Source organism: Haplochromis burtoni, unplaced genomic scaffold (genome assembly GCF_018398535.1).
Source record: "Haplochromis burtoni strain Fernald_Lab_line unplaced genomic scaffold, NCSU_Asbu1 Contig_66, whole genome shotgun sequence".
NCBI classification, from domain to species: domain Eukaryota; kingdom Metazoa; phylum Chordata; class Actinopteri; order Cichliformes; family Cichlidae; genus Haplochromis; species Haplochromis burtoni.
Genome location: NW_024582427.1, coordinates 1041396 through 1056508, shown reverse-complemented (window position 1 = coordinate 1056508; position 15113 = coordinate 1041396). Strand labels below are relative to the sequence as shown.

The window sequence follows — 15113 nt, the reverse complement described above, 5'->3', positions numbered from 1 at the left end:
ACACACACACACACACAGCTATTTTTGGACAGTCACTGGAGACAAGGTAGGAAAAAGAGAGTTTGACAGGTACAGAGAGAAAGAGCACCAAAGAAAGGAATCACAAAGATTCATAAAGTGAGGCGGGGAGACCAGGGAGAGAGACAGAGATGGAGAAATAGGGCAACTGTTGTGAATGAGCTGAAAGAATCGAAATGTCAGAGTGGGTGTCTACTAGTGTGTGATGTTGGGTATCAAGTATTTACCTCAACATCAAACGTATGTGCATGCACACAGAGACGTATGTGCTCGATGAAAAAAAAAAAAAGGGGGAGAAGAAAAAACACACACACACATCAAACATCTTCATCAGGTTCATGCTAACAGGTGTGCAAGAAAGGAGGCGGCGACTAACTCACACATCGCAACATGAAAGGTAGCGAAACACACGCGCGTTTCTCGTGCTAAGTGTATTAGGCTGCGATCCAGCTTTCAACACTGACACTTCAAGAGGAAGAAGTTTTTTTTGGTGTTCTGTTTAGATGAAGTGCGACGGGTTAGAACAAGTTTTGTGTGTAGTTCGTTTATTTGGACGTGTCACTCCCATCTGTGATTTATCTGGCATTAAGATGTTAATAATCTTGGCAAACATGGGGACTCGATGGCATCACTGTGTGAAAAAATATAACTGGAAGCTATTCTAGTTTAGACTATCAAGGATGTGTAATGCAGCGATTTTGTTCTGGCGCATACGGTAAATTTGTCGCAAATGATTGATGATTGATCAAAAATTTAATTTATCAAGTAAACATTCAGAGGGAACATTTCAATTTTGGTCCTGAGAAAAGCTGCCACGAAATTTTGTGTAGGCACTCGTGATTCTGGAAGGATGGTGCGCCTACGGTTTTTGGTAGTAGTTTATTCTGCGTGGCACCGATTCAACAAGGTGCTGGAAACATTCCTCAGAAATTCTGGTCCATGATGAAAAGTTCCTGTTCCTCCACATCCTAAAAGTGCTCCACTGGATTGAGAGCTCATGACTGTGGGGGCCGTATGAGTACAGTGAACTCTTTGTCCTTTTCAAGTTTGAGATGATTTAAGCTTTGTGACATGGTGTGTATCCAGCTGGAAGCAGCCATCAAAACATGGTTACACTGTGGTTACACTAAATTCTAGCCCTACTATCTGAATGCTGCAGCAGAAATTAACACTCATCAGACCAGGCAACCTTTTTCCAGACTTCTCTTGTCTACTTTTGGTAAGCCAATGTAAATTATAGCCTCCTTTTCCTCTTTTGAGCTTACAGGAGTGGCACCTGGTGTGGTCTCCTGCTGCTGTGGCACATCTGCTTCAAAGTTCGATCTCTTCTGTGTGCCTTGGTTGTAACGAGCAGTTACTGAGTTACCGTTGCCTTCTTATCACCTTCAAACAATCTAGCTATTCCCCTCTGACTTCTGGCATCAACATCGCCCAGAGAGGTGCGACTTACTGGACTTTTTCTATTTTTCAGACCATTCTCTGGAAACCCTAGGGACGGTTATGGGGGAAGTAACAGTAGATGAGCGGTTTCTGAAATGCCAAGACCAGCAAATTCTGGCACCAACAACCATGCCATCGCTTAAGTCATTTTTGTTGCTAGCATGTGATTGGCTAATTAGAAATTTGCCAATTGAGTGTATCTCAGTAATATTTCAACAAATCTTCATGCAAGCCCTTTGTCTAGGGTGATCGTGGCTCAAGAGTTGGCAGTTCGTCTTGTAATTGGAAGGTTGCCGGTTCGAGCCCCGGCTCCGACAGTCTCGGTTGTTGTGTCCTTGGGCAAGACACCTCACCTATTGCCTACTGGTGGTGGTCAGAGGGCCCGGTGGCGCCAGTGTCCAGCAGCCTCGCCTCTGTCAGTGCGCCCCAGGGTGGCTGTGGCTACAATGTAGGTTGCCATCACCAGTGTGTGAATGCGTGTGTGAATGGGTGGATGACTGAATGTAGTGTAAAGCGCTATACAAATACAGGCCATTTACGCACTAACTTTTTAACTAGTATCACTGTCAGTTCAAAACATCCAGTACTTTGGGATATTACAAATGGCAAGCATTAAACTTAAAGTACTGCCTTGTGCGTGTATGTGTAAGCAAAGCCTCAAATAGCTGCTAGCATGGCTGCAGACCATCATGGCAACACATGAGGTATTTAAAGCAAGTTTTTCATTTGTCCATCCTCACACGTCAGAAGGAACAGATACGTACAACTTCTGCTGTAATCAATACAGCTGTCCGCGCAGACTGTGCACAGGCTCGTGCTTCACTTTCTTTGGTGGCTCAAACTCAATAATGTGACCAAAAGCATCCTGAATAGACAGTGACAGGGAACTAGAATTTCCTCCTCCATCCTCTAGGTACCGGTCCCCAATCCCCGGGCCTCGGACCGGTACCGGTCCGTGAGTCGTTTGGTACCGGGCCGTGAGAGTTGAGGCTCAGGTGTGAAATGTATGGTTTTCAGGGTTTTTATCGGTTTTCAGCGTTATTTTGTTATTGTTTTTATCGTTTACTCGGTTTTCCTGGGTCTTTTCACGTGTGTTATGAATAAATTTCCTTTTTTTCGGTACCGGTACTAGTTTTATTTTGTTGTATTTATCCGCGACACCTTAAAGGCCGGTCCGTGAAAATATTGTCGGGCATAAACCGGTCCGTGGCGCAAAAAAGGTTGGGGACTGCTGCTCTAGGAGTTGAGTTGGACTCCTTGTGTTTGTGCAGTCTGTACCCTTTCCAGGGTTTTATGGTGGTGAGAAGGTCATGTGAAGGCAACATCTAAAAGCTGCTTCAATATTATGGTTTAACTCTGCTAAAATGGTGCTGCTAACTTTCAGCTCTTGGAGATAGACGTATATTCTGGGTTTAGGATATCTAAGAAACTAGCCTTCAGCATTTCAACAAAAAAAGGAATAAGTTGTGGATCAGCTATTCAATACATTTTTTAAACACAGGCTGCTGTATAGTGCAACCCACTGATACAGTGAGAGCTCCATCACAAAGGTAGAAACCACCAATAAACCTGAAGTGAAAAAGAAAACAAACCGCAGCACACAGCAGTACTCAACATCTCAGCCGGAAACTCCATGCGCTCACGACCTCACTCGGTAATACACACCTCCACCCCTTCACATCTAACTGACTGTTAGGCTCAGAGCCACTTAAGAGCAGTCATGAGTCACTCTCTGATGCTGATATCACCATCACCATTCCCATCAGCCCTCTCCCCTGTGGTCCCCCCCTCCCGCTGAACGCTCCGTGGGGATCCGTCGAATGGAAGGAAACTTGCTACTCATGTCAAATACAGAAGACTGTTGTCTCCGTAAAGTGAATTAGTTTTCTGGTATTGCTCTCAGGGGAGCAAAGCTTCCCTAAGTGAAGCGTAACATAAGAGAGAAGCAAAAGACAAAGACCCCCTGCCAGCAGTAGCATGGTTTAAATGAAGAACGTTAACGATGCTAGAAACGACAGTTTGTAAAGGCTTCTAAAGGAATATTGTTTCCATTTCACGATTACGATTTAGGTGCTTTATTAGTAACTTTATTTTTTGTTATTAGGATTTTTTCCTTTCCCTTTTTCCTCCACTGACACGTACCAATCCACTGGTTGAATGTACTTTGGCAGCCATAAGAAAAGCAGCTTCAGTATTTTATAGACTCAGGCGACTTGATCAATATATCAGCTTTTGACAATTGATGTCTATTGCACGCTGAATAGATGTCAGACAATATAAGCTGACGCAGATAAATACAACTAAATAAACGATATGACCAAGACAAAAGCTGTGGTAGTTTGTAAATATAATTAAAAAAAACGCGAATTCACTGTGTAATTGTGTAACTTTATTAGCAGCGTCCTCCTGAAATGAGCCAGTAACATTAAAATTAACATCCTCCTCTCTGCTCCTTAATGCTCTCTGGTCTCTATGGTAACGCTTAAATGTTTCTTTCAAAATAAGATACGAAACTACAACACGGGAAAAGACCCAATGAAACCGAGTTATTGATAAAAACCCTGAAAACCATAAATTTCAACTCTTGTGGCCCGATACCAAACAACTGACGGACCGGTACCGGGCTGTGGCCTGGGGGTTGGGGACCGCTGACCTTCATGACAAGAAAACTGTGGTGGGTGCAGTGGCACTACATCAGGGAAAGCAGGGTAACCAAGAAGAGCAGTGCTTGCCTAATCAAATATAAAAATACACATCACTTAAAACACACCAAAGGGAAAGCAATCTCTCCCAAAAATGACATCACATCCACGCAAGCTGTGCTTTGCTGCTCTTTTGGCAGCTTGTACAACTCTCATTATTGATAACCTTGTGCATTTGCCATTGCCATCACAGCTATTTTCAAAATGGACAAGCTCGAGGAAAGACTGTGCGATCAAATTCGGCCGTAGAAGCAATTATAAGACACATATGTGGAAGTACAGGCATTCCCAGATGGGACAGGGCTCATGGAGGGAGATGTGTAAATGAGTTACAAACTGCTTTGTTTACATCCTTAGGATTACAACCAAAAATAGCAAAATGGGCTTGTACAAATGAACATATCAGAATCAAAATCAGACAATCACACCCACGTAATTCAATAATTGCCCAGCATTGCAGTGTTGACAAAGTAGGTAGGGTTATAAAATGCTTTCTAGGAATACCTTACACAATAGCTCAGTCTAAAAATAGCTGCCTGACAGATAGACCATACCTGAAGCCTTTGATCTCACATATTCCTTGTAGCATTACGCATATACAAACTAGTTTACTTTATGCATATCAATACCTCAAGCAGCTTCCCTCGACAGTGTCTGTTTCTAAGTACGATGCTCATGCTAGCTATAAAGAAGCAGTTAAATCCTTAAGGGACTCCGTCTCAGTAAAACAGTGTTAAACTCGGGAAGAAAATAAGGAAACTCTGAGGACGGCAGCAGAAGAGAGGAAGTGCGCTTGCGTTATGAAGAGGGAATAAATGGAGCAAAAGACAAAAACCTTTACACACACTTAATGCTGCTACACCAAATGTGCACGCACATATATGCACACAAACCTGAGAGGCGTTGGGCCAAACAAAAGAGCCACAGAAATCAAATAGATTTCCTTTATCACCTTGCTGGCTCCAGCCACCAGAACATTAACACAATATTTATTGATGCTGCCACTGCTCCTGCTGCTGCCGCTGCATTATGGGAGCAGGGATGAGTGAGCGAAAAACAGAAAGATAGGAGAGAGAATGAAAGGGAATTTTAAAAAAAAAAAAGCGGGAACAAGGCTGAGGTCCAAATCATTTTCTAACTAAGCCTCCCGCTCCATCTCCTAAAATCTGCTGACAAACAATAAAGAAGGTGAATCGGAGCCAGGGAGCCTCGGGCTCTGCCAAAAACCCGGGAGGAGAAAGAGCAAAAGGGGACGACAGGTGGGAGGAGGGAAGGTGGGAGGGAGGGAGAAACACAGAGAGATGGAAGGCTGATCCAGAGCTCCCGTCTCCACTGCCATCGGGAGTTCATTAGCCTTTGGAAGGAAGGACGACAAGGACAGAGATTGAGGATGAGCACTCTGCCCTTCACCCTCTAGTAACCCCGACTACCTGCACCTCCCATCCTTTACCCTACATCTTGTCTTTCATCTTCTATTACTACCTTTCTCTTCCCTCTGTCGCTGTCTTCGACTACCTCCTCAACAACTCATCGCCTTTGTTCTGCCTCTCTTTTAAGTTTATCCTAATTTCTGGCAGTTCAAAACACACATGTAGCATCTCGACACATGTACATTAAACACAAATAAGCGCAGTAAAGGCTTATTTTCCTCTCGAATCACCGTGCGTTCCTACAGCAAAGGAAGGCCGGACATACTGTTTCTATCTGTTGTTTACTCCCCTCGCTCAGCACACAAACATACACATACCTACTCCTGAAACTCTTCCCATCAGGAGCTCAGGCGGCATCTGTCAGCCTGTCCATCAATGTGCTTACAACTAGACTTTTATTTTTATTTTCTTCCCCTGGAAATAAGAGTAGGAGGTAGAGAGAGAGAAGAGAATAACCCAGCAAACCAGGAAGAAAAGGGAAAATGTGTCTGAGCATAATAACACATTTTAAATGTTTCTGCTTCATACATTTTTAACTTTGTGCACGAGTCACCTGAGACTCTACAACTGTGGGCTTCGCCTCTATTTTCAGAAATGACCCTACATCTTGTGTGCTTAAAACTAACTTAAATATTTCACAGATTTTCACAGATATACTATATTACTTAAACACATGTACATATAATATGCATCTCTTAGTACGGCTGATGTAGTTAAAAGGGTCCTATTATCCCCATTTTCACTTGCCTCGAGTTAGTTTGCATAATTTACAGATCAAAATAATCCTCATTAAATTAGGCCTTGGTGCAGCATGTAACCCTCCCTTTAAGCTAATTGGCTGCCCCTTCTAAACAAAAAGTCTGAACATTAAATAGATGAGGCTTCTCATAGTCAAAGTTTTGTGTCTGAAGATATCTTACGGATATCTGCTGCCTGTGTAAATTCAGGGCCACTCGAATAGGTTTTGCCAAATACCCTTGCTCTTATTTTGACAGTTCAGTCGCTGCATACAGCAGTGGCCCCTCAGACAAACTCTAATTCTACCTTCTTGGACCCCAGCTGGTCATGATATACTCCTCTGGAGATCCACTGTGAGCAGGAGGGTCACCCTAACCAAAGCCTGCAGCAGGCTGACAGCTAGTGCTGCTACTCTGTAGTCCTCTGAGGCTACGGAGTAGAACAAGGACTACCTCCACCAGCTGCAGTCCAAGACGATAGCACTGAAGTCTGTCTGTAGGATGAGGAACTTATTGCAACAGATTCTTTTTGTTCTCTGCTATTTATTCTGAAAAAGCATATATGGGATTACATATTACTTCAGTTAATAAAGGGTGGGTGAACTTTCTTTCATGTGCATACACAAGCGTGCTTTGCTACTGCAGCAGTTCTGTGGGCAACACAAGCATAATCCCTCATTATTTGAAACTTTGGGCTGGTTTACAGTATCAGAAAAAAAGGATAAAGCAATATGTGCTAATTCCTGGGCGATACCACTATAAAAATAATTATAGTGAACAGGGCTGGGCCATATCATACCGTTCATGGTAATACCGGTATAATGTTGGGCAACGAAAGAAAATGAAATATCGCGATAGAATATGGGTAAAACGCGCATGCGCAGTGCCTTTGTTTTCATACGCACAGTGGCGGAAAAAGCATGGCGCGAGAAATGAGAAGGGCGAAAGCAGATCGTTGAATGAAACGGATGAACCAGAATTGGTTTGTAAAAATGCTGCAACTTCAGTGGTGTGGAACTGGTTTGGCTTTCGTCCGTCAGATACACAACAAAGCACTATTTTTGGTAGAGCATGCTAGCGGGCCGTCGTTATTACCGTGTTTTTTGGAAAATACGGCACACTTAAAATCAATCCTTTGATTTTTCTGAAAATCGACGTGCCCTATAATCCCGTGTGCCTTATGTATGAATTCTGGTTGTGTTTACTGACCTCGAAACGATTTTATGTGGTACACGGCGCTCGAAAATCTGTCAAATGTTTTAGTACGACTTTGCTAAGCTACAAACCCGCACCGCTTGATGGATTGTCGGAGCATTACGGCTATCGTAGGCAGGAGCCTCGCGGAGTGATACGTACTGTGCTTCAACATAATATTACTGTATTGTGTGTGTATAACCTCTTTTTAAGTTTTGTGGATATTATACATGGTTATGCTGAGGATATGTCGGCCAATTTCCACTGGAAATGCCTTTTGGTTAAACTGTCAGCAAGGAATTTGCATTTGCACTGTTACGTTTTTATACAACTTTAATGTAAAAAACAGCTGCTTGTTTAAGTGAAAATACATTGATGGGGTTTTTTTGCACTAATAAAGTTGTGGAGTTGTAAAGTATTTTGTCTAGTGTCAATTATATCGTCAGTTATATCGTTATCGCAAATTTTCAAATGTATATCGTGATAAATATTTTTGGTCATATCGCCCTGCTCTAATAGTGAACTAGCTTTACTCAATTACAACATGAGACGGCCAATATAAAGTCGACAGCAGTCATTCAAACCATGTTTTGACAGACAACACGAAAGGCCAATGACAACGAGAGCAGCACAGTGCTGAACCATTGATGTGATGGGTATAGAGTTAGAGCCATAACAGGTTAGACTAATGCATCCAGCAGCCACTGCAGCTGTACACAGTATACAAGTATGTCAGGAGTGCGAGTGACACTCCAACATCAGATCTGTGATCCGGTCACACATCTAGTCCATATATAATCCTGACTGCCCACTTCGTTGAGACAGTCCTGCCATAAGAGGACCAGAGCTGAATGAATAGCTCATTTTTGCTTATTTTCTCCTTTGTTTACATGTGAATTTTTCTTGAATTTACCCACTTTGCTTATTTTAAACTAATCAAATAATTTATTTTTCCATTTTGTTTGTGTTCTCCCGTAAGACTTGAAGCTTTCGACCGGTCACACCTACATCTGTGGTTTCACACAAAATTTCCAAACAAGCAAAGATCCCACGTTCAGTCTGTCACAAATCCTTTTGGAGCTGCATTGGAAAGGACATCCAGGGTAAAAAAAACAAAAAAAACAAAAACAATAGCAGGTTCTATATATACCTAAGTTTTTTTTATTTAAAATATAATTTTATAATGCTCTACATTTAAGTTTGACAGAAATAGTCATTACACTGATATGAAAAAATTATAATAACAAGTTTTTTTTCCCGACACAGTTTTTGTTCAAAAAGGCTTTCCTGTAAAATGTAACAAAAAAAAAAAAAAGCATCATTAATTTTTCTGAAAAAACATCTGGTGCACCGCAGCATCCACTGCTCTCATTCAGTCAACAAGGGACAGGTTTTGCAGACCAAACAGTTAGGAAGCACATTCCAATTACTCCTGCAAAAGTCTTCTCTTGAAATATGTTCCACATTTTCCTCCTCGCCAGTGTTCTGTGCAGGTGTGCAGACTTTGCAATTATCCCTTAATAACAAGGCTGACTCACAGTGACACGAGAAAAAAATATATAAAAATGAAAACACCCCCTCTCCCCTTGAAGTCTGACGTCATCTCCTGCTCACAGAACAGCAGGTTAGCATGTGCACGCATGCACACGCACAAGAAGCCGCTAATGAGGTTCTAGGCCACAGCGGGGTCATCTGCTTCGAGCAAACACTGACAGAACACATCAGGGTAATGCATAAAAACATGCCTGCGGCATTTAAGCCAACACATGGTTTGTTTCGTGCTGCAAAACCTCTAAGACACGACAAAAATCTGTGCAGGACAAACTAATTAACACAATCTGAACTAAGCTAAACTGTAAGTGAACTAATGGCAACTCCACATATGAATTTATTCTGAATAAAACATTAAAGTTTTTGTTGTTAAAAGTATTTTCTACTTTCCTGATTTTTTTTAGCATATTTGTCTTAAATTTGTCATCATCAGACACATTTTAATATTCCAGTTAAATACAAAATACAGCTTTTAAATGCTGATTTCATTTATTAAGAGTTATCCAAACCTGAGTTATCCAAAATTAATTATCCCACTCCTCATATTAAATCATGAAAAAAACTGATTAACCATATTTTTTTGGAAAGCTGAGTTCAACTTTACAAGCAGCTGCCAGTCTTAGTGCCAGACCTGTTGAGCATTTCTAAGGCTTTATTACTTCAATAAACCACAGCGACAGTCAACAGTGGTATTACCTTCCCAGTAATGGTCCACCTACCAAATGAGCTCATCAACGACTCATCCAGGTTGTCATAAAAGAACCCAAACAACATCTAAAGGACTGCTGGTCTTATTTGCCTCAGTTAAGGTCAGGTCATATCAACAGTCAAACATGGTGGCGGTAGCAAGATGATGTGGGGCTGCTTTGCTGTTTCAGGACCTGGACACTTTGCTGTAACTGATGATCACACCAGCAAGTTCACCTCTAAATATCTCAAAAAACAAAAGAAACAAAATGAATGTTTTGGAGTGGCCCAGTCAAAGTCCGGACTTAAATCTAATTGAGATGCTTCGGCACGACCCTAGACAGGCTGTTCATGCCGAAATAGCCTCGAATAACTCTGGAAAGAAGAGTGTGCCAAAATTCCTCCGCAGTGATGTAAAAGACTATCATTGGTGAGTATCTCAAACGCATGATTGCAATTTATGCTGCCAAGGGTGGCGGTGGCACAACCAGTTATTAGGTTTAGGGGGCAATTTTTACACAGGGTAGGTTTTGAATGATCTTTTTTATCCCTTAATAAGTTAAATCACCATTGAAAAACTGCATTTTGCATTTACTCTGATCTTTGTCTAATGATAAACGTTTGAATGTGACAAGTATGCAAAAACGAAGAAATCAGGAAGGGGGCAAATATATAAATAGTGCTGTGAAAAAGCATGTAGGAAACACAAAGTAACAATAATAATGAAAAAAATTAAGAATGTTTAATCGTCTCAAACTACAAGAAATTTCAGCTGAACAGTTACAGTATTGTGACACAGATACACAAATCCTCCTCAGCTAGTAGCCCACATGCTGCTGGGTTAGTTAGTTGGTTACTAAGCAGATCAGAGCAGAGAGCTATGAACATGACAGCTAGCCAACACGCCTGAAGGCAGCCATACACACACACACGCTCAGCTGGTTCCCATCCTTCCTATACGACAAATCTCCAAATCTAACTCTTAAAAAAAACAACAACAACAACAACAACAAAAACTATACACGCTTTCGCAGCCTTCATCAGCGATGTGCGTAAAAACATCCATTTGTGTGTGTGTGTGTGACGTATTGAGGGTACGGTTTAAGTGACGTCAGCCGTCCATTCATGAACAGCATCTCTCCTCCTCCTCCTCATCATCACCTACGTAGCCAGCTAATGCGATACAACACACCACGTGGGGGACCTTACCCCCTTTTCCAGCCAATCAGAGCTGAGCGCTTAACGCAGCAGACACTAATACTCACAGACACACACGCAACACTACACCCACGCCTAGACACACGTGTGAGTACGGGCACATGTGAGGCTTAAAAGGTCTGCAAATGACATGGTGTGAAGGGAGTGGCGGTACGATGGATGGATCGATGGATGGATGATGGAGAAGTTGGTGGAGAAAAGCACAAAAGAGTGGATGGAGTACAGAAAGAGAGGGAGAGTTGAATGAGATGGAGCAATGGAAGATGAAGAAGCAACTGAAATACAGATGACTGGCTGGAGGGCTGTCATCAAAAATGTGGAAGCAAAATAACAACAGCACTCATCCCCATTCGCTGATTTTGTAAACAACCACTGTCTCTAGGCGAGCGAAGAGAGACCCGAGGGAGGGAAGGTGGGGAGCGGGAGAGAAATGAGCATGAGTGAGAACAAGATAGCACTGCATCAGAAAAAGATATGAAAAAAAAATTAAGAAGGGGCTAGAGGGATAGAGAGAGAGCTGTTATACCCCCACACACCGTGACTCATCTCCGGTTTCATACCCAGCGGGAGGAGGACGGTTGTGTGTCTGTGTTTGTGTTTGTGTGAGGAAGACAATCTGAGGTGAAGGTATGTATTTGTGCGCATCTGTGTAATCGCTACCTGCATCCATACTTGAGGATCAGAGTAGGCATGAAGCACGTGGAGTTGTTGGCATATGTGCACAGGTCTTGCTTGCAAGTGGCGATCGTGATGATGATGATAATGATGCACATGTGTATGCGTGTGTGAGGAAGGGTAGGTGGGAGGGAAGGCTGTCACTACTGGGAACATCTAACAAATCTCCAGACAATTCAATTGATTCAACGCTAGAGCCACTTCAGCCTTTCTGAACTAAAAAAAAAAAATTGATAAATTGCTCCATCCGTTAATAATTAGCACTAATAGGCAGATATACTTGTGTTCTTTAGAGGTGTTCTTTAGAGGTGCTCCAGGCAGGGATAGCTCAGTAGGTAGAGTAGTGGCCCCATGATCGGAAGGTCGGGGGTTCGATTCCCCTGAACAGCTACCCTGAGGTACCCCTGAGCAAGGTACCGTCCCTACACACTGCTCCCCGGGCGCCCAATGGCTGCCCACTGCTTCACTGAGTGAATGGGTTAAATGCAGAGAGGGATTTTCCCCACGGGGACCAATAAAGTACACTTTCTTCTTCTTTCTTCTAAATGTTGAAGAGTAGGTGGCCACAAAAAAAAAAAATCACACAGGAGGCAAATGCCCCAGTTATAACACATTAATCCTGCAGACATCTGACTTGCAGCATCACCATCTGCATCCACGTGTCATGTCCTGGTGGTGTTGTTGTTTCCCCCCCTCCAGGTATGAATGCATCTGCCACACTCAGAGAGAGCTCTGACTTAGAGGTAAACAACACCTCCCCCCCCCCCCCCCCCCCCCTTTTCTGACGCCAGCTAGATCAGCACAGCACGAAGCAGGAGGAAGGGGGATGGGGTGAAGGGGGCAGAGAGAAGTTGCTCTAATTCCTTGATGTGTGTATGCTTGCGTGCCCAGCCTTCCTAAAAGCAGTACAGCTTCCGCTGGTCCCTTTTGCCCGAACCCCCCTCCCTCCATTTACCGAGCAGTGAAGAAACCTGCAAATCCCCAGGGCCTGCAAATTGTTTGGTGCCACCAACACCCCAACCCCACCCCATCCCAGACCTCCTCCTCTCTTCACAACTTCACCTCATGCGCCTCTCCATGTGTGCGACCCTCAACACCCCCGCAAGTTTTCTTTTTTTCATAATTTATATTTAAAATATCCCACACGACTCACCCCACTGCCGCGAACAATTACGCCCCGAAAAAATATAAATGCATAATAACAACAATAACCACACTCTTGGATACGCTCCAACTAACCAGCTCGCACTCTTTTGATTCCCACGGGGGGAGCTGGCTCGTTCACGTCACATTTTTCAAGCACAACAACATGGCCCGAGTTTCCCCGGTTAATTTCATGTCCCTGCAGTGAGTGCACCGGCTCTGCTTTCAAAGGCGCTGTTTGTCTTTTCTTCACTGCAACACGTAAAGCGCATATCCCCACGCCTCACCCACAACATCGCCACCTCTCCTGGACCCGTTTGCCCCGCTCACTGGCGGAGCGCCACAGCCGCGACTGTAACTCACAAGTCCGCTGCGAGAAAGTCCGTACACAGCTGCTAGCCTAGCTCTGATATAGCACTAGCAGCAGCAGCAAAGTGGACTTCGGATGTTTATTTTCTTCTACTTTTATTTATTTATTTATTTTACTAAATCAGCGTTATTTCTTATTTTACCTTGATCGCTGTCTGCTTCGGGTACAGAGACGTCCTCAGTCCTGGACGGCGGGCGATTCCCAGAGATTAGGAGATCATTGGGAGCCAGGCACATGTAGTTCAACAGCGGAGGCGGTTTAGGACTAATTCAGCGTGCCCACTCGGTGCCCTGGCAGGCTGTTAGCAGTGCAGCTAAAAAAGCTGGCTCCTGGTCCACGCTAGGTGACAGGACTGTCCCTTCCCCTCCCCTCACCTCACCTCACCTCTCGGTGTGTTGACAGCGCGTCAGCTCTGCAAAGACCTACGACCGAGTCCAAATCCGAAATAAAAATCCCCCCCCCAGCCAAAAAAAGTGGCAGCCAGGATGAGATACAGCCTCCACAAGTCAATAACAAACGGAGCGGGTGCAGCGGCCGGTCCTGCTACCGTTCACGGCGTAACGGGCTGCGAGGTGCGCACAACATAGCGCTCACAGGAAAGCGTGTCGCATTTTGCAAAAAGCAACCCCAAACGTGGTGTCAAAATCCGACTGTTTTCCTCTCCGGTGCCAGCCGCACGGGAGGAGGAGCAGGAGGAGAAGCGAGGATTTAAAAAGAAAACGAAATAAAGAAAAAGAAAAAAGGGTCTGCTTTATTTCCAAGCGATGACTCAGTAAAGATTGCAAGCCAGTTTCGCAACGTCCCCTTCCTTCAAAAATAAAACACAGCGCTCTCTCCTCCTCGTCTTCTTCACTTGCTCCGGTGCCTTGCCTCGCTTCCACTCCTCTGCCCGGTGCTGTGTACGTGCACACCGCTCTGCACAAATGCACAGGCGGGTCTTCTCTTGCTAGCCCTCTCCCTCCCACCCCCCGGGAAAGAAAAAAATAAAAAAGACAACACAGAATGAGAGAAAAATCAGCTCTTATCATCAGCTTGAAAACTCTTTTGGCGCCATATTTATGGCGTACTTTCAATTCACTGTTACCGCAAACTGCACTTCCTACTCTGACAAACGCTAGATTACTGCGCCTCGGAGAGGAGATCGTGGGGATTGAACCTTCCTTCACCTGCCAGTTCTGTCACAGTGATACAGCATTACTGTATGGAAGAAAGTTATGTAATGCAATCACATACACGCGCGCGCGCGCACACACACACAAAACACATCTCAGCTATTTTAAATTATGAATATTATCCTTAAGAATTAATAGATCACTCATCCATCAATGCACATTTGGCTATATGAGCTCAGAGAGATGTATAGTTTTTTGAGCTGTGTCTAAGTTATTATCATATCCCTAAAAAAAAGTAGCTTCTTCATTCATAGGAAGAAAAATAAAACTGTTAAAAAAAATATCTGACAAAGTGCTGCCGACTGAAACCTTCTCTGTATATGAAAAGATAACCAAACATCAACAACAACAATGGCTGACATGTGACTGCAATAACTGGGTTTAGAAGAGAGTTTAGAGCCTGAATAAAGTGTGCTTGATCAATAGTTCTCTGGATGGTTTTCCTTGGATACTGGCTGCTTTTTTACTTATTTCCAGTCCAGTCCTTGTTCCTTACGATTTTCAGAAGCTACTTAACACTGACATATGAATCATTAAAATCATAAAAAGGCTCCTAACTAATGGGATGAACCAGTGTTGTGTCCAACGGTTGTGTCTACACAGAACAGAGAACTCAGCAAAGAACCAATTTTACATTTTATCTTTAGGCACTTTTTTACTAACTGTGACAAAGCATATATTTTTTCCCATTTCTTTTATTTAATACTTGTAAAATTCCAACGCTAATGTGGTTATAAAGGCATAAAATAGCATTTAGGCAGCAACAAGGTGATTCT

At 43.3% G+C, this 15113-nt stretch overlaps 1 protein-coding gene across 2 annotated transcripts in view; it reads right to left on the bottom strand.

Annotated features, from left to right (window-relative positions):
- Positions 1–14288, bottom strand: part of jade2 (jade family PHD finger 2) — a 227924-nt gene extending 213636 nt beyond the window's left edge. For both annotated transcript variants that reach the window (XM_005923109.3, XM_005923110.3), the window contains exon 1: positions 13308–14288. The gene's annotated coding sequence lies outside the window, so the exon portion shown is untranslated. The remainder of the gene's footprint in view (positions 1–13307) is intronic.
- Between the last annotated feature and the right edge of the window lie 825 nt (positions 14289–15113).